The sequence below is a fragment of the Larus michahellis genome, chromosome 5 (genome assembly GCF_964199755.1).
Source record: "Larus michahellis chromosome 5, bLarMic1.1, whole genome shotgun sequence".
NCBI classification, from domain to species: domain Eukaryota; kingdom Metazoa; phylum Chordata; class Aves; order Charadriiformes; family Laridae; genus Larus; species Larus michahellis.
In genome coordinates, this window is record NC_133900.1 from 17,532,864 (window position 1) to 17,552,323 (window position 19,460).

Below are 19,460 nucleotides of genomic sequence, written 5' to 3' on the forward strand. Positions count from 1 at the left end.
TTTCCTGGACGATGAACAACCTTTCTCAGATGAGTGGTCAGATGGTTTGCTTGGCTGCTGGCTCTCTAGTTAAGTCTATGTAAACAAGCAATGCATATGAGTTAATGTCTCTTTGGTGCGATTCAGCCTTCGGCTGCGTGGAGTTAGTCTTTGAAACTACAGGTACTTAAGCCTCCAAACACGCAGTTTCTAATATAACTAAAAACGTGGAAAAAACATAAATGTAAAAGGATGGAACCCAGTACTTCAAGTTTAGCAGAAAATAACTTGGAAGAAAATACTTGCATTCAACTGAACATCAAAAGCACATCTGTGTGCTTTATTATACTTTGAAAATAATAATGCGTCGCTGATGGTGGCAAGAAATCTACTGTCTCTTCCTGTTCGGAACCAGTGTGTGTGCTCCTAAACCATCTGCTGTGTCCTCTGCAGATCTGCAAAGCACTTCTTAGAAAGCAATTTAGCAGATTGGAGAAATTAGATGTGGGCAAGGAAATTAGCAAGCTGGAGCTGAAAAATGTAAAATCTTATTCAAAGTATTACCTAAGATGAATAAATAAAGCAAAGACTGTAGCTCGCTACATCAGTATTAGTGAGATTCATAGCCTTACAATTTATAGTAATTAATATTCACTTTCTCATTTTAATATCTAAATATATTATCTGCTTTCTTATTATGGCTAATTTAGCCCCTATTACAGTCCACTGGTGTAACGGCTGATAGCAAGGTTTTCATATCCATTTTTGATATACATTACAAGATCCATTCGGAGAGCCACAAGTGTGTTTACGAGCATTTTTGTAAGGACTTATTGTAATTGGCCTTTACTGTGTGTATGTTGTAGGAGAAAATATATTGTGATTTAACATAATTTAAGCTATAATGAGGGGAAAAATGGGTATTGTTAAGATTGCAATTGCTCTGTAATTCTCTTCCTCCTTCTCCCTGCAATTGGGCAACATCCTTTTCATTAACTGTAGTTCATATAAACTGTTTCAGTGCGCTATTTTCTTAGCTGTATTCTGACTGTAAAGCTCAATATCAATGGGGTGGAATGTCATTCTAGATTTCTTTATCTATGCCGATTATTCACCCCAAACGTGTGTAGCCTATAGTTTCTGTGTGTGTACCTGTGTCTGCATATCAAAAGCCATTACACTGGATCACTTTGAGACCTGACCTCCCCCATGAATGAATGGAAGTACTGTTGTTGACTTCAGCGGAAGAAGGATCTAGCCCTAAATGAAAAGGCTTTTCCCTGTTTGGAGACTTTTGTAGGATTACATTATCATTCAGTTCAGCTGAGCTCTGGCATATGCAGGTCACTTCAGGATATTTTCATGCTTGGGACCAGATGGAAAATGTCTTTTGCAATCAACAAAAAGCTTGCATTGTTGACATTTCAAATTTTTTTCTACAACTGTAACTAATTTGCTTTCTACAAAATTTAACAGTGTCCAAAAATGATTACAAATACTTTGCAATGAGATTATTTTCATGGTTCGGAGAGTATGCAGTGTCACAGAAATTCACTTTATTCTGGTATGCTCAGAGTCAGCTTGAACTGAGTCTGTGGCTTGGATAGCTTCACTGATACATTATTTGACTTCCACGTAGAGTAACTTTATGGTTGCTCAGTCCACTAATGAACCCGTCTGAAAACCCTAATCATATCCTCATAATTGGATTTCTCTCATAAACTCTTCCCTTCTTCACAACAATTATTGTTTGGTTATGTGACAAAAGGCTCCCATCCATGCAGGCAAAGGTGCACAGAGGAGCAAAGGCAGGTGGGGGAAGTAACGTTGGTGTATGCATGTGCACCCTGATCTGTCTCCTCCTGAGGCTGTCCCAGGAGAGGGTGGTCAGCCTCATGGTCTGGGGCAACGCCCATCACGATGATTCAAAGGAGAGGCTCTCCAGAACACCTTTTGGGCTGAGGAGGGTGCTGCCTGAAAGGGGTATGGGACTCCTCATGGGATGCAAGGGAAAAACACTGGGGTGTGATGATGAGGCACAGGTGTCTGGTGTCAGCAACTGGAGCAGGTGAGGGCCTGTATGCCAGCATCACTGGTAACGACTATCAAGCTGAGTTAGTTGGTAAGTGGAGCGGAAGCCCGGGGGGTGGGTGTGTCTGGGAGTGAGATACCTGCAGGAGCTGGCTACAAGAGAGACCATGGAGTTTGTGGACTGATTGAGACCTCTTTGTGTGGCCTTCTCTCTGGGTGTAAGGGACTGGAGGTGAGAGGGTGCAATGGCCGGTGAGGCAGTAGGCTGAGTATAAGGCCAGTTACTGGAGGGACCTGCAGTGTGGATCTGTGTGTTGCTGTGTGTGAGAAAGCGTCTACTTGGGTGGGGCTGTGGTCCTTGGGGCCAGGTGCCAGAAACTGGGCATCCAGGAGTAGCTACTGGATGGACCAGGTTGTTTAAGCCCAGTGACTGCAGGGATGTAAATAGATGTATTTCCTATTCAGAGACCTTCACCCTGAACTGCCAGAGAGGGGAACAGGCTGAGGCCACTGCTGATGTTTGTGTTTGATCTGTGTGTTTGTGTGCATATGCATCTCTTATAAATGTGGTTTTGCCTGTATTTATTGGGAATACATGCTCAGCCTTGCTACTGGGTGGACCCAGGAACAGTGGCAGCCTTGCCTCTATGGGGACACCAGATTCAGCATCTCCTTACCACAATTTATCTCTTGCACCTGAGATTGCAAAAGGCTGCTGTAGAAACTCCACAGTGTGTTAAGCTCTGTCACTGGGATAGAATGTGAATCTACATTAGATACCTGGGAAGCCAAGCCTGTTTGGTGTATAGAGCACTCACCTGGGTGTCAAGTCTGAACTTCATACCCAGACTGCCAGGTGACCTGCTGTACATGGTGAGTCTCCATACGCATTTATACCTATTTCCTCTACACCTTCTTTCCATCATTTTTCCTCCTGTGACTCAGGGTAGAGGGATAAATCCTTCTCAAGCTCTATGTTTTCCATTCAGAATCACTGAATGGAAAAAGGACTGATGGTCTAACCTGCAGCTCTGAAGTTACAGGAGCTCCCGGTCTACTCTTATCCAAAAAAAAAAAAATCCCTTGCAAAACCAAGGAAAATAACTGGTTGCTTTGCTAGACATCTCACCAGATACTTGAATAGACATTAGACAGAGACTTGTGCCCAATAGAACTAATGCATCAGAGTTTTTTGGTTTTGGTTGTTTTTTTAAAAAGGGAGGTGACAGAGGGAATTACAAGCCTATATGCTGTTTTGAGATCCGCATGTGGAAATCTTCTTAAACTGGCAGTTCCTAAATCTTGGAAATCACCCAGAGATTCTTGTAAAGAGAGATCATTCATAAATTCTCTTCCAGAAACAGGGGAAAACAGTTGTTTTGACTCTGCTTTTTTTTTTTTTTTTAACTGAGGTAGAAAAGTCCCACTGGCTGCACTATTCTCCAACGCGTGCCTAAATCAACTGCCTCATTTCCAGGCTGAAAGGAACTTCTTGTCTCAGCCTGACATGGGAGACCTTACAGGGAACTTCCCTTTGAGCATCAGAAAGTGCCACAACCCTTTATTCTCCTCTCTGGGCATCCTGTTGGCCATGGCCTTTGCTCAAGCTTTCAAACAACCAGTGCCAGTTCTGGAGGTTATCCAATGAAATTCTGTATGCTGCTTCCTACTTTCTCTGTAAACACCTGCCTACTTAGCTGAATACTAACACTACATGCTTCGGAGCATGTTTTCTGTGTCTGGGAATTTGGTATCAGGTGGGCATTGTAGCCTGATGTACCGAGTCGGTCACCAGTGATTGCATCCTTAATCCTTAACACATTTAGCTATGTGGACCTTGTGATTTTTTTTTTAATAGTAATAAAGAATAAATCCATGCTTTAAAATAGGTAACATAAGTTTAAAATAGCTTCTCATTTCAAATTCAAGTAATTTTTAAAGCAGTTTCTTTCCATGGACAGCTTTCAGCACAATATGGTAGTACGTATACTAGAAAACTCTTTATTGCATTAAATATAAGCAGATTGAATCTCTTCTGTTTAGCCAAATTGGTTGTCTTCAGTTTCTAATAAATAAGTAGTGCTGAGGTCTAAAATATCACCCACAGTTTGAGATCATTATTTAATCAAAACCTGTATGTAAAGACAGGCACTTTCTTAGGGACTTCTCCTCTTGAAGGTGTAGAGACAAACTTCAAGCAAAAGCTCTCATTTGAGAGATCAGGATCTTCATTCACATGTAAGAGTCTCCTGTTTTGTAATCCATGTATGTATGGTTGAGATTTTTGCAGGCATGTCATGCTTTCAACTGTCAATGGTACAGAAGAAATGAGTGTAGGATCTCCTTGTGTTCTTCTGCTTTCCAGAAGACAAATGAATCTGACAGGACAAAGCCATCGCCAGGCTCAATGTACGTGTCTGTCCAGAATTTGTCTAAGCTCTGTAGTAGGGGAACAGTATTTCTTGATACTGAAACACACCCCACCACCACCTCTATAGTTTTATTTTAAAAAGCCAGCTTTTAAAAATGTAGTACATTGAAGAGTTTCAAGGAAGAGCTTGCGGTTAATACTCTACCTCTATAGAGGAGGGATCCATAATTTTGTCTTGCAGCACTAAGTAAGGCTCCGCAGCAAGGGGCTGGGAAGGAGATTCCTCAAAAGTTCAGTGTTTTGCCACACATGCGAGAGGTCTCACTAGAACATAATTTTTTGACTTACCTGTTAAGAAAGAAAACAGAACATGGTGCTTCTGGACAATGTGCAGTAGAAAAACTGTACAATCTTCTCTTTAACCACCCCAAGCTGTACAAGCTTCTCTTTAACCTCCCTTCTTTCTTTTTCTCAGAGACTTCACAGTAGGGGAAAAAACTTTTTTTTTTTTTTCCCCCACTTACTGATTCACTGGAAACTTGATTTTCAACTCGTCACAAAACAATATTTTACTTTGCTTGCAGAAATTGTCAAAATAAAGAACTGATTTCCACCCTCTGACACCTCCCCTTCCCAGTCAGGCTTGTTTCCAGAATAGCCAAAATGGGTTCTGCAGCTGAGGCTACGCACCTGAAGCTCTTTATCCCTATATAACAACCAGTTCTCTGTAGTTACCAAACTTAAAACTGAAGGAAGTAAAATGCAAATTCTCAACCTAGGAGAAAACGTGATTTTGTCATGATTTAAAAATAAATGGGAAATGGGGCATAGAATTACTGCAGTAATTCTATACTACTATTCTATACTAAAATCCCCCTAAATACAGGGGTTTAAGCACTTTTTTGTTATTGCTCAAGTTTCCAAGAGTTTATATGACAACGTTTCAAAGTCAGATGTCTAGGATGTGAGGTATTTCGTGTTACAAGAAGAAATGTAGTGTTCAGACAGCGCATTTTAAGCACCCGATGCGGGGGGAAAAGGCAACCCCTTCCTGCTGTGGTTGTAGCAGTGGCAGAACACAAAAGCCCCCTCTGTTGTGCTGAGCCCCTGGGCTGTGGCTGACAACAGGCAACCAGAGAGGGATGACTCTTCTCTGGAAGATGGGCAGGAGGTGGCGGGGAACACACAGCTGCTCTTTGGGAAAGCAGGATGACTGCTGTAGCTGAGTCATTCCAGAAGCAGTGTATTCACGGCTTAATAAAGGACTTTTATTCTTCCTGGAGAGAAGGTGTCAGGGCCTCATTTGGTGATCGCTGGGTTGCAATTTGTTTCTTGGCTTGGTCTTGTAAAGTCGCGGTGCTCCTCTTCAACAATGGGCAGATGATATTGGCATAGCATTTCTGTGATTTGTCACGTGTGATTCTACTTGTTAAAATGGGCTAAATAGATATACTTAACTGGTATTTGTCTTGTAATTTATACGGCTTTGTAACGTCACCTTTTAAGTCTGGCTTTTGAATTTTATTTACATTTACAAGAAAGGCTGTCTTGTTTTGAAAGAAATATTTGAGTTATAGGTCTTCTAAGATAAAAGGAACTGAGGAAATTGGAAGATTAATTGTAACGTTAGTGAGATGTTTGCCCTGAATTGCTGAGTTACGTGCCTGCAGTAACATTGTATTTTGTGTTGATCCTTGGTATGTACTTCAGATTGTACTCCTGAGAAGTCTTTTGGTGAGGAAAACTTCTTTGGCAGTGACTGGGGTTTTAGTTACATGAATGAAAATGCAATTTTAATCATTTACATTCATTTTCTTTAAAGTGTGTTTATGCCTAAGGCTTTTAATTCAGACAACCCTCGCGCATGACTCAACACCACCCTGACAATAGACTGCACCCCACAGATGCAGTGGTATTAATGCTGCCTCGTTGCTGTGCGGGTTTTAATCTGTTCAGAGGAGAATGCCTTAAGTTACAAGTTATGGGTGGATTTGGAGTCCTTAATCAAGGAAAAACCTTTTTAGCTGTCCTCAGAAATTTAATTTAGAAGACCAAAGGAATAACAGAAACTTAATTTGTAGCGAGCATTATACGATGCCTCCCTAGATAAGCTGTGAAATATTTATACAGCAGAATGCTATTTTCTGTGGCAATAAGTTTTCCCTATATATGTGCATGTGCACACTCATACACTAACTTTTCGGCAGTGATCCCCAAGCTAGCACTAACCCGAGTTGACGCTTCCATGGGACGCAGCACTGTGCCAAGAAGATATTAGCCTGATTTCTCAAAGCTGTGTCAAGCCTGAATTAACAATTCCAGACTTTAAATAGGAGTAAGCAGCTGAGGTGTTGTACGGCTCTGCGTTACCGTGCCATGACTCTGGTTTGAGGGATAGAGCATCGCTCTCTGCAGAACGCACCGTTGTATGTTACAGTCCAGGGCTGGTATGTCCACCTCCTCTGATTGTCTTCTGCAAACTTTTGTCAGAGATGAAAAGCAATCAAAAGAACAGACATGCACGTAATAAAAAAAGTTTCAGGTTAAGATGAAAAATAAGAACTTTTCAAACAAGGGGGGAAAATTGAAATGTACAAGTACCTTAGTTGGTTGGTTGTTTTTTTGTTGTGTTTTTTTTAATTTAAGAATTATCTTTGGTTTAAGGTTTAGTGTATTTGTTTGTGGGTTTCTTTGTATTCATTTATTCCCCCACGCCTCCAAAAATATGTTTCCCTTCTGGAAGTTTTCATTCAGTTCCAGTCCTTTAAAAAGTAGAAAAACATCAACAACTTCAGCATCATAGTCTGTTGCTTGAGGCAGGTGAAAAAGTAGAGCCAAGTGCTTACTGGCCTCTCTGTCTGCAATGTATTAACAAAAAATTGTAGGACAGAGCCACCTGAAGCTCCTTACACTTTTGAATCTCAGTTAAAATGCCGCAGATCTGCTGTAACTCTATGAAATTAGATTATTGCTTTTTTTCATCAGATAAGAATGTTGTTACAAAGGACAGGAAAGTGTATATTTTATAAATTGACATAGAGCATATAAGCAAGATAACACTTTCAATGTTACTGCTTAGATTTTTCTTTTCTTTTGTTTGGAAATGAGAATTTAATTCACAAATGTCTACCTGTTACTGTAGGATTTGTAATATTTTCCTTAAATCCTTTTTTGTTTTGGCCCAAATGCGTGTCATGAAATAAAAGATTATTTAATGTGCAGCCTCGTTCAGACACTCTTGCAGTACCCTTTATAGCTTGCATTTATGTAAGCTCTCATACTGTGCTATGCAATAATATCTAAATTGCCAAGTTTAAAAATGAGATTTTGCAACAGTTTGTTCTTCCCTGTGGAAAACATTTGGGACTAGAAATTTGAACATAACTAATTAAAAAGCTTAATTTTCATCCTGTTTTGCTTTTTTAATCTAGGTAAAGGTGATGTTTGTGTTCGGGGTTGTGGGTTGTTTTTTTTTTTTGTCCTGATGCAATAGCATAAGAAAGTGGGTATATGTTTCGGGATGGTAAAACTCTCTCCATAATGGATTACTGGGAGAGGTTTCAATTATGTGTTTTTCACCAACTAATTCTGGGTTCAGTCATTCCAGCTGGTTTATGATTGCTAGATGAGCTGGACGGAGCTTGAGTCATCGTAGCTGTCAGATAAACTGTTTGAGGAAAAAGGGCTTGAAGGGTGGAAGCAGAAACACTATCATCGCTCTGCAGCCTGCCTCCATGTTGTGGCGTTGCCTTCAAATCGTGTTGGATCCCTTCCAGAAGCAAAACATTACAACAGCTGGTCCCAATTATCCTAACTACAGTGTGTCTACATGCACAAATGGCCAGCTTTTCTAATTTGGCTCTGTGGTTTAATGAATTAGTTATTTAATAATTTGACAGGAATGCTGGTGGTGTGTTTAGCCACTTGCTTCTGTTTAATCTTATCTTTGGAGCTGAGTTCATACAGTCCTGCCATGATCATTGGCTGCTATTGTAATTTATGTAGGTGAGAAAGCAAAATACATTGGCAATACACAGCATATAGATTTTTTTACATTAAAAGGCCTGAAAGTTGGAAATCTCTCACTTGATAACAGTTCTTTTCTTTACTAGCATGAGTTATCACTCAATACAGCTAGGAATACAGAGATTTGGACCATTTTTTTTCCCCAACTCTCAAAAATTAGAATAAAAAATTAACACGTGAAAGACACACCCACATTCTACTTACCCTTACTCATTCATTTACTTTGAGGGATATATTTTCAGAGGTCTCTAGATGTGCTGCAGGAAAATCTACCTGTATGAGCTTAAATAGCAGCTTATTCACGCAAGCAGTGGAGAAAGATGCACAGCTGTCACGCTGGCATAAGCAAGCATTAACATTGGCACAAATGAGAAAGGGTGCACATGCCATGAGCACACAACATAAACCTGCAAAGAAATGGTCCCAAATATCTTGCAAATTAGAATATTCACCTCTCTCCTGTCAACACTTGGCTCCTAATAAATCACCAAGAGGTTATAGTTACCAGGCAACCAAAACCTGTTAATTTATTTTGCAAGACCATGAATTCCAGCTGACTTGTAAGGATGAGTAGGAACTGAATGATGCAACTCAGAGGGAAGGAGGGAGAAAAGTAGTTTTGAAATGAGATATTTTTTTTTAAATGTCACAGTAATATGAAAAGAAAGCCAATTCACATTCCTTCTGCCCTGTATTGTAATGAAAAAGTTGTACTTTGTCTACGGAGGTGCCAGTGGGTCTCTGATGTAATAGCTGCAAATTACAAAAGGCCTTAAGGGAGCTGAAAGCAGGGTGTGGGGGGTGTATATCTGTATGTACTCAATGTTTTCTGCAGAAATAAGCCTGGAACTGTGGGTGGGTCCGTGTTCTTCCAGCATCATAAAGCTGGGAAAACTGGAGCTGTGCTGTGGCTAAACAGGTTTGATCCCACTTCCTGACGAAGGACTTGGCCTGTAGGATTACTAAAGTTTGCTTGAATCAAAGGCTTTTGCAGATGAAAGATTGGAATAGTTGGAAAATATGACATTTTCATGGTTTCATGACATGTGTAGCTCTTGTGTTGAAAGTCACAAAAGTCATTGGAGTTGAAACAAGCTTGAATTTAGCCTCTCTCTTAGAGGCATGAGGCAAGCTGCTGTGCCATGTGAAAGTCAGATCTGATGCAAATTATGAGCTGGAAGCACAGAAAATTCAACAGCAAACTGACTAACAGAGCATATTATTCTCTAAAAATAACTGGGAACAGGTTGCAACAAGGAAGAAAATCATTTCATCAGCAACAAAGAATCTGTTTCTCTAAAGAAAACGAAAATATTTAAATTCAGTCTCTCTAAATATGCCACCATAATAAGAATAAACAGCACTTAGCCAGCAGTAAAAATGAGCAAGTATTCTCATAACAGACTTGGGGCAAAGTTTTTTCTTTTTTTCCAATCCTAACAAAACAGATGCAGTTAATATCAAATTCCATTCAACTTCCTCTATTGCCCAGCAGAAAAGAAACATTGATCAATTACCTGGAAATAACTATACATTTATTATCTGCAAGTTATGTTGCTTATCAGAGTATTTGGCCCTAACTCATGTCATATCTGAGCTTTTTCAATTATTTAAACCTGCATTTTCAACTAACTTGTGAGTCCTTACAGCAAGCTTGGCAGTGGGCAAGGCTTGTTAAAAGAAATAACAGAAAATGCTAAGAGAAAAATCTCACTGCTTGTCTGTCAAAGGCACCTTGAGTTTCCATGGCAGCAGGAGTTTGGCAGGGTTAAAAAGGAATTATGGGTTGAAATGCAATCTCTCGAGCTACAGAAATAACTACACGCGGTATTCCCATGCTAAGCATTGGCAATGGACTTCTCTTTAACCTGAGCTCAAGCTCTTCTTGAAGGAGATTATTTTCAAGTGTTGCCCATAAAGATTGCAGCAATTATTGGGTGAATGTAACGTCTATCAGAAAGCGCATAACACATCGACAAGCCAGAGTTCACGACTTTGCATTTCATGACACAGGAAGCTCATGAGGTCTGCTTTTTAGCTTTCTTTGTCAGTTCACCTCACTGGATAAGAATGCAAATTATTTCCTTTCCAGAGTTCCATCGTAACAACCTTATAACCAAAGATTAGTATAGAAAATGTCTGACTTATATCCATATAAATGAGATTTATCAGAGCACTGAAACTGATATTGGAACTGATGCTCTGTTGACCCTCTCTTTCTGTGTAAACATTGACAGAAGTTCAAGACTTATAAAAAGGAGGTAAAAATGGTATTGTGTCAGAATAACTGGCCTTAGGAAAGAGACATAAATCACAACCTAATGACTCCTGTTTGTGAGATTCTATATTCCTTTCGGTGTAGAAGAAAAGTCCCTTTAGAAGTGTCGCATCAGAGAAATATTTGTAGAGAAATTAAAAATAATGAACTAGAACAACATGCTGAGCAACTGGAAACATTTGCTTGGGAACAAACATTTTCTTTCAAGTAAAAGCAATTTTTAAAACAACTCTGCTTTTAGAACGGAACACAAAATAATTTTGAACATGTGGGGTTTATTGTGGTGGAAAAGTTAGTTTTTATGCAATTTTAATTGGGCCACTTGCCACTTACTTCAAAGGGGGTTGTATTGACCGCAGTACAATCCAAAATGTGTTCAAAGAATCTAAATATTTATTTGACTAAGACTCAGAAACTTTTCTCTCCTGTGGATTTACCATACGCGTAAAAATTGCCTTAAGTAAAATGCCCTCTTTTCAGTTTTACTAGCTCTTCCTTAAATATGTATTAAATAAAGCTGACTGTATAAAAGAAAACTGATGAAGTTGCTTATCATGTAGCCATGAATACAAGGGGATCTAATAATGATTACCCAGATAAACAGTTTAAATTCAATTGTTATTGCTATAATTCAATCCTACATGGCAAATTTCCTTGGGAAGAATTCAAATTAGCCTGCAAGGATGTTATTGGAAAAAAGTTATGTAAACTTTAAAGACTTGAAAATTTTCTTAATTATTTCCCATAACTACAAAATTTTTGTAATTACAGGAAATCTTTCAGTGTAGAAAAGTTAATGTTGTTTTTTAAAGTTACAGGGATATACTGCATAAAAGTGGATCATAAAAGGTCATAGGCTAAAGAGTGATTTCTTTCCTGTTTCATCAGTGGGTTTTAGTATTTCAAAGTAATAATTTGTAAGTTGCTAGCTAAAGATGCAAAACAAAAACACCTTGGGAAGCCTAATATTGCAATATATGTGAAAACACAAGGACAAATTTAATTACAAATTAAGACTGCAGTATGCAGTAGAAGATTTAGGGAAATAATTTCTGAGCCATCATCAGTTTCCTTATGTGTGGCTGACAATCTTTAGCTGGGCAAATGATAGACTTTTAGTTCCCCAATGACTTCAAAAAGTAGAAGGGGTTTTTATGTTCTGTGTTTTCTTGTTTTAAAAACCCACAAAGAAACAATAGGTATTGGCTTCCTAAATTAAAGATTGGTTTTGGCTTTGGCCTACTACAAATTGGTCAAATGAAGTCGATCCGGTAAAATATACCCAAATTTTAGAATAATGGAGGTGGGATTCAATTCACAATAAACACCTACATTTTGGTATCCATGTACAACTGCCCAAACTCCTGCTGTCAGTGGTGATATTGTCAGTACAGCTGCAGAGTGTAGGGCATGACTCAGCTGTCCACGTGTAGTTGTTTGCTTTAAGATGAGCTTGCCTCCCTTGCTTGTTTAAAGGGGCTTAATCATAGTATGATGGCCTAAATTTACATGGTTTGTGCCATGTGAAGTGCCCAAAGGTATTCACAATGACTGTGAAGTACTGGTAGGTGTGACACAAGGCCTTTGAAAGATCTCTAGCCTCCTGGGTCATCAGAGACCGGGCAGGACGCCTTGCAGCAGCTCAGATAGGACCAGCCGCCTGCAGCTGAATCCTGACCTTGGCATCTACTCTTCCTAACTGCAGCTAAACACTTGGTGCGCACATAGATACCTTCACTTTATTATTCAGCCAAATCCAACCTGGGTGGTTCAATTTCTATTTCATTTTTCATACTTCGTTTTCAGCGAAACCATCCACCCGCTCTACCAAGGTTAAAAAATAAAACATTAACAAATATTTTTCAGAGGAGCACACGTGGCACAGAAAATAGATGAAAATATCTCCTCACTCCCCTGACAAGCCCTCAAAATTTGTTGAAATATATAATGAAAGACAAACTAGACAAGACAGATTTGGAATATATTTTAGTAATACTTATTTTGATTACTAGCAATAGTTTTGGAGTTTTACTATGCCCTAAATACATAAGCTTATCACCCCAAAAGGAAAATATCTCATTACTTCTCATATGAAATATTGTTGGAACCTGCTGGCTTTGACTAAATCACTTTTGACCTCTTATAATTTTTCATATCATGTTAACATTTTCGGAATAGAATGTTTCAATCTTCTTAAATTTGACATTTTTTCCTTACTTATGCTTATGTTATAAACAAATAAAATAAATTGAACAATTGAAACAAAACATGCAGATGATCCAAAATTAACTCATAATAGCACATTTCAACTGATCTCAAATGAAGCAGATGAAAAATCTTGATTTTGTTTTTCTTTTTCGACTCAAATCTGAAGTAAAAGTATTTAGGGTTTCTATTCAAATCAGAAAAGCTGCTTCCTTCAGACACTAGAAAAAATGGATTTGCCCTATGTGTACTTCCCTTGTTTGTAAAATATAACAATGCAACACCAAAACATACCACAGATTCTAATAAGGACATCAATTATATTTTATTCTATTCTGTCACTAGCTTCAGATGCCCACAAAACCCATGGTTTGCAATAGTATCTTGGCATTGTTGACAGTGTTGGTGCTTTGGAAGATTTTAAATTTTTATTACCTTGCTCTTATTTCTTTTAAAATTCTTTGTTCTGGATCTTTCCTGGTGCCCTTTGTCTGTTAATCAGACAGACCTTCCCTTAGTTCACAGAAGTGAACAAATACTCTGGAATATAAAGGGGTTAGCAAAATAGTTAATATGCATGGAGGGTAGCTTCTTTAAGATGCAACACCTTATTACATTAACTTGTACCTTTCCTTCTGGTGTTACAGGTACTAAATGATGACTCAAGCATCAGGAGATTGACTGAACTAGCCTAAGTCGCTCAGAGAAATAGAGTTTCTGCTAGGACTGTGGTATTCGATAAAAAGCTTTAGCCACTTGCAAGTTTTAAATGAATTGTATTATGCAGGAAGGGTTTTTTTGACAGGAACAGGCTCTACCACTGAAAAAAATGTTAGTGTAAAACAATACAGAAGGAGCAGCAATTCCTGACATTGCTGTCCTAAATGTGTAGATTTATAGACAGATGTTTCTGGTAATGTTTCAGATGTCTCGGGGTATTCTACCTGGCTGCCAGATGTTGCTCCAGGAGATAATGGGTCTTCTGATTCTCTATCATCTTTTCTGCTATACTAAGGCCTAAAATAGGCTAGAGCGTCTCAACGAACACTGACCACCTATGTTTAAGGAGGTAATTGTTCCTATGTATATTAATAGCCTGCTTTTTGCATGTAGACACCTAGTTACGTATCAGAATCTATAGCCATAGTGTTTCTAACACCCCCTAAAACATATAAGTGAGTTTGTCCTCCTGTGATCTTAGCTAGAGAAGATGGTCCCCAAAATTGCAAAGGCAAACTGTGACAAAGCAGGTACTTTGATTATCTTCCAAGTAAAACTCTCCTACAATAATCAGACTGTGTTTCCTATTCGTGGGTTTACGCACCTCGGAGAATCATTTCTCACCACAGTTTCATCTTCTGCCAAAAGCCATTTTATTTCAAACCAAGAAGGCTGTTAAGATCTAGAGACAAAGTAATCCCAAATTTGAACTTGCATCACCTGAATGGTGTCTTCCTAATTAATTTTCATAGCAATCTCATTTGGGAATAATGAAAAGTAACAACTAGAACATGGCACTTTGTCCAAATCGCCGGAGCTGAGAATTGCTGGTATTTGAAGTTCTGACTTGCACTTGTCTCTGCATTAGCTGTGAGTTACCACTCACTTCTGGAAGGAAGTATTTCCCAAAGCTCATATGGTAAGGGTCTCTATAGCTGGTTAAATATGGATATAATAAATGAAGTCTAAAAAATTTCTAGTAATGACATGACATTAACTATGCCTGCATTCCAACACCTCCTTCCTCTTCTCTAATTTGCTTTTTCACCAGGACTGGTCCCACATCTGCCTTTTGCTACTGAGGTCCTTCCCCTGCACCTTCTCTGAACTTTAAACCTTGATAAGTCTGTATACGACATGCTTAAAATGAAATGTTTTGTTACACCCCTAGGAGGTCTAATGTCTTCTGGAAAAGATGACAGCAGTCCACAGGACTGGCTGGTAAGATCTTAAAGGCTTACCAGATATATCCTTTACATTTTATCATACGTTATATCACATTCATTTTCAAATCTGTTACAACAAACTTGCCACCTGTTCCACTAGCTACTGCCCAGCTAACAGGAAAGAACTTGCCTCCCCATGTTATATTCAGATAAAATTCTATTGTTCTCCGAGAAGAGAAAGTAGATTAAGTCCTGTCACTGTGATAGCAGCATCTTGGCTTCTAAGGAGATGATTAGTGCACCACATTCGAAAATGTCATGGGTTTATTTCTGGGTGATTAGTGATACCTGTGTCAGCACTAACACTGCGGTGGCAGACAGCCTCGTATCTCAGGAAAATTGGGCAAACAAGACTGCACAGCACTTTTCTCTATAAATTCCACTAAATGTGCAAGTAAGAACATTGCCTGCTTTTCTTCAAAATGTGTGTATTTGTCCCAAAGCATAGCTTTGGCAGAGCAGCTAAATACTAAAAGGTAATTTCTTATCTTAATAAACTCTCCTAATTCTAAATACTAAAAGGTAACTTCTTATCTTTATAAACTCTCCTAATTCCCTTATCCTCAATGTAGCTGTGGCAATTTGCTAGGAATGTGCATCTTTGTCTACATATCTGTATGTATATATAGCTTCTGTGCCGCAAGTCTAACAATGTTCAAGACTTATCAGGCTGCTTGGTTTTGTTTGTTTTTACAGGTCATCAGGATAAAAATTTAAATGTGTTATTTCTAATACTGTTTCCTCTGCTGTGTTGTCTGGAACGTATTAGATTTATAATTCTGAGGTGATTCCTGAGAAAATAGGTAGAGATCTGACACTGCAGAAACTTCCCAGGCTTTATTTCTAGCTAAATACATGCTACTTGTGAATAATTGGGGTAGTATGGCAGAGACCTCTTTGTAACTCTGTTTTGAGAAAAGGAGAACTATGAAGAAGGTTCTCAGGGTTTCAATGGCATTTTAAGATACTTTTTTCAGTGGGGTGGTGTGTGGGGTGTGGTATTTTTTCAACTAAGATGTCTAGGAAGCATGTTAATTTGCAATAATGGCTTAGAGAAACATTGTCTGATTTCGCCTTCAGGAGTTAAGTAGTCAAATTTGACTGCAAAACTCTCTGAAAATAGAAATTTGCAAATTAGAAAATTGGTCATTTGATATGTGGCCCCCAAAATAACTCTATTAGTTTCCCCTGCTCTTCTACCCCTTGAAACTTCCTGGATTCCTTTAACTCTACGGTTAAGTGTAGAGTAACTGATGTCCTTCTGAGAATCCTTTATGGCAGTATTATTCCAAGGTAGAATATCTGGAGATTCATTGGCTGTATCAATCTGGAGCAACAAATTTCTCCTGGCTTGACTGAACATCACTCAGCCAAGGGGCTGCATTGAAGGTACCAAACGCAGACTCTCTGAGCCCTTCTGCATTCCAGAGATCCTGCAGCACCTCAGGAGCCGCATTATGTCTCAAGGGCAGGAGCTGGAATGACATCACACCACCTGAATCTGGCTACACATGCTGTGTGTCCCAGGTTGACACCTGGGCTAGGTTTAGAGGGACAGTCCTCAAAAACTATTGGTGTTTGTTATTTTCAGCAGTCCTTGGTTATAGTCTGATGGATGAGATTTGCACATCCGTTAAGGGAACCCTTCAGCTGCCTCCTTTTATCTAGGGACAGTCCACCTTCCCTCTTAAACTAAAAGCGCTCACTTTACCCTGCATTTACACCTGCATGAAGTATTTTAACAACTAACAATTTCTAGTCAAAATAGACACTGTTAAAGCTTCTGATGTATTTCTAGAGTTCCCAGTAAGTTACCTTACTTTTGTTGGTATAGATCGACTTTTGAAAACTTTTCAGACTTATAAACTAGTCCCTACTGAATACAGTCTATTTTGGTATATAAAAAAAAAATCATACACATTTCAAAATTAATTTGGTGTTAACTTGCTTCTGCATCTTTTCACCACTCATCAATTTTCTGAACACTCAAATTTCCAGAGACTGTTGCTGGCACTCATTTGCTCAGAGATGGTGAATTTTAGGCTCATCAGCTAAAATGTTCCCACTGCAGTGTAACATGAAATACAATATTGTTTCCAACAGCTCTTCATCAGAGCCATGAGCAGGAAAAAAAAAAAAATTGATCCGGGCAAGGATCTGAAAATACTCATTATAGCTGGGACAATGCGTCCATAGGCAGTTGCTTTGTGTGAATGAGATCAGAGAAAATTAAATTCTGCACATAATATAGCTTAATAATTTGTGCCTATGAATTTTTACCTAACAGCAAGTTCCTCATAGCTCAGAACTGAGATGCTTCATGTTCATTAAGATGTATTACTGCTCTAGAGCTGCTGCCTGACAACACACAGAGCCCAAATTACTTCCTCCTATTCTAATTCTTCCTCCTTTAATCAAAGGAAAACAAAACTCCACATAGCCTATATGAACAGTCGCATTTAACAAAGCAAGCTGAAATGTTTAACATTTGAATGTCAGATGCTCACAACAAATGCTTGTTGGCAGTCCACAGATTTTTTTTTTTAAATAAATAATTGCCTATAGCCAAATTCAAGTAACTTGAAAAATGTTGCAAAACATTCCAGTAACAATGAGGCTTTTCATTTTAATCTTATGCATAACCACATGTGTATTGAGAAAGACTGAATCCACCTAAATATAAGGAAAAAAAAAAATGCAATATTAGGGCTTTGAGATGGAACTATGGACTCCACCTAAATTTATCTTCCAATTCTATAAGCATGACATTTCCAGTCTATCCATATGATTTATAGTATATACCCTGGTTTTAATTTATCTAAACAGAAGGTCTGTTTCATAAACATCAAAGATAATGAAAATTCCCTTTTAATTAATCTGTTAGAATCTACATGTTTATTCCATACTTACTTCCTTTATTTGTCAACCTCACACATGAGAAATGACCCCTCCTGTGCTGTCCCTGCTTAATGTCAAAGCTGTAGGGAAAAATGTTTATAACATTAGCTGCATTCTTTCACTGAGGGCTGGCAATTAACACTGTGTCTGGAATCAGAAAACTTCAAAATGTCTTTCATTACTACCTGTCTGGGTGGCAGGAAGGAAATGAAAAGAAGTTTTCTATTCTTGTCACATCTAGTTGCAGGATTTACTAGAACAGACCTTGTTCCAGTTATAGGGAGGAAGATTATACCAAAGCTGCTGATCTGTTTTCAGAAGAATTGTTACAATCCTTGAGAGAAATAGCTGGGAGTAATAGAATTTTAGCAGAAATGAATCTGTTACTAGCTAAGAAAAAGAATTGCTACAGCAAGATAGACCTGAGGTGCCATACTTGCCATTTCAAGCATGGTAGATGAAATTATGACTAAGAGGAGGGAAAGTATATTGAAAGAAAGTTCTTCTAATCCAAAACTTAAACCCCCTGTGATTTGCCCCCTCTTACTCCTTTGCTGATGGTTCCCATCAAGCGGCTATTAGACCAGGCAACGAATCTCTCTTTTAAGCCACTTCACGCTCAAGCCTTACGCTAGCTTAGCTAATCCATGCGCTGAGAAAGAAGTTGGATATTTCATGCTTCCCTGCTACAGCTTGGCAGAAAACATTTTACCCTCTGGGACCAAACCTGAAGACTTGAGGCTTTGCAAAGAATTTAAAAAAAAAAAAAAAAAAAAAAAAAAACAGCAACAAAACAGGCCCTACTTGGGTGTCACTTGGGTGAGCCACTTGGGTTCATCTCTATCCAGATTACCAGGCAAATGTTGAATCTGCTTTCTCTGGACCTTAACGTATTCTGTCTGTCTGTGATCAAAGGAGACCAAGACGGGTGTTATCCAAAGGAACATTATTCTATATTGCAAAGACTGGCATGATTTTTTCTGTTTTGATCAGCACAGAAAATAAATAATTTCCATCAGAAAAATAAAGTGCCTTTTGGTTTTACATTAGTAGCCTTGGCATTTTGGTGTTAAAACAATACCTCTAATCCAAAAGAGATGTTGCTGTTGTGGTGACAGGATGTATTAGCATGCCCATGGTAGGTCAAGAGATCATCTACCTCTCCATCAAAATGTTTACAGTGTTAACTGGTGTTTATAGGAAAAAAAAAAAAAAAAAAAGAAAAGTTATTTTTTTCTGCATGTAATCTCTAAAACCTCAATTTTTTTTTTCTGTGTTCCCAAATAATGGGCTTTAACTATGCTGCCTGGTAAAAGGAAAGGGAAGTACAAGTTATCCTCTGTGCTCTTGAAAAATGGGCATAGACATTTCCCAAAATGCGCTAGTTTATTGGCTTTAAATAGAACAAAGCAGGCAACGAAGAAAGGTATGGGCTAAATCCCAAACCACGGGTGAGTTCACTGTGATGAGTATAGAAATTTCTAGTCAGCAGCCAGTGAGTCACCATGATTGATGTGCCCACAAAGACGTAAATGCGTAAAGCTAAGAGTACTGCCTCAGGTCCCTGTGCCAAAATGGATGTGCTGCCACAGTCTGTGCATACCAGACATAGTATCGACCACGTTACACCCACAAACATGGCAGGACCTTTGCTTTTGATAGAGCTGAAGGGTAACCGGGATGGGCTACGGGCTGAGGACAGTCTTGGGACTGCATGGTGTTGAGC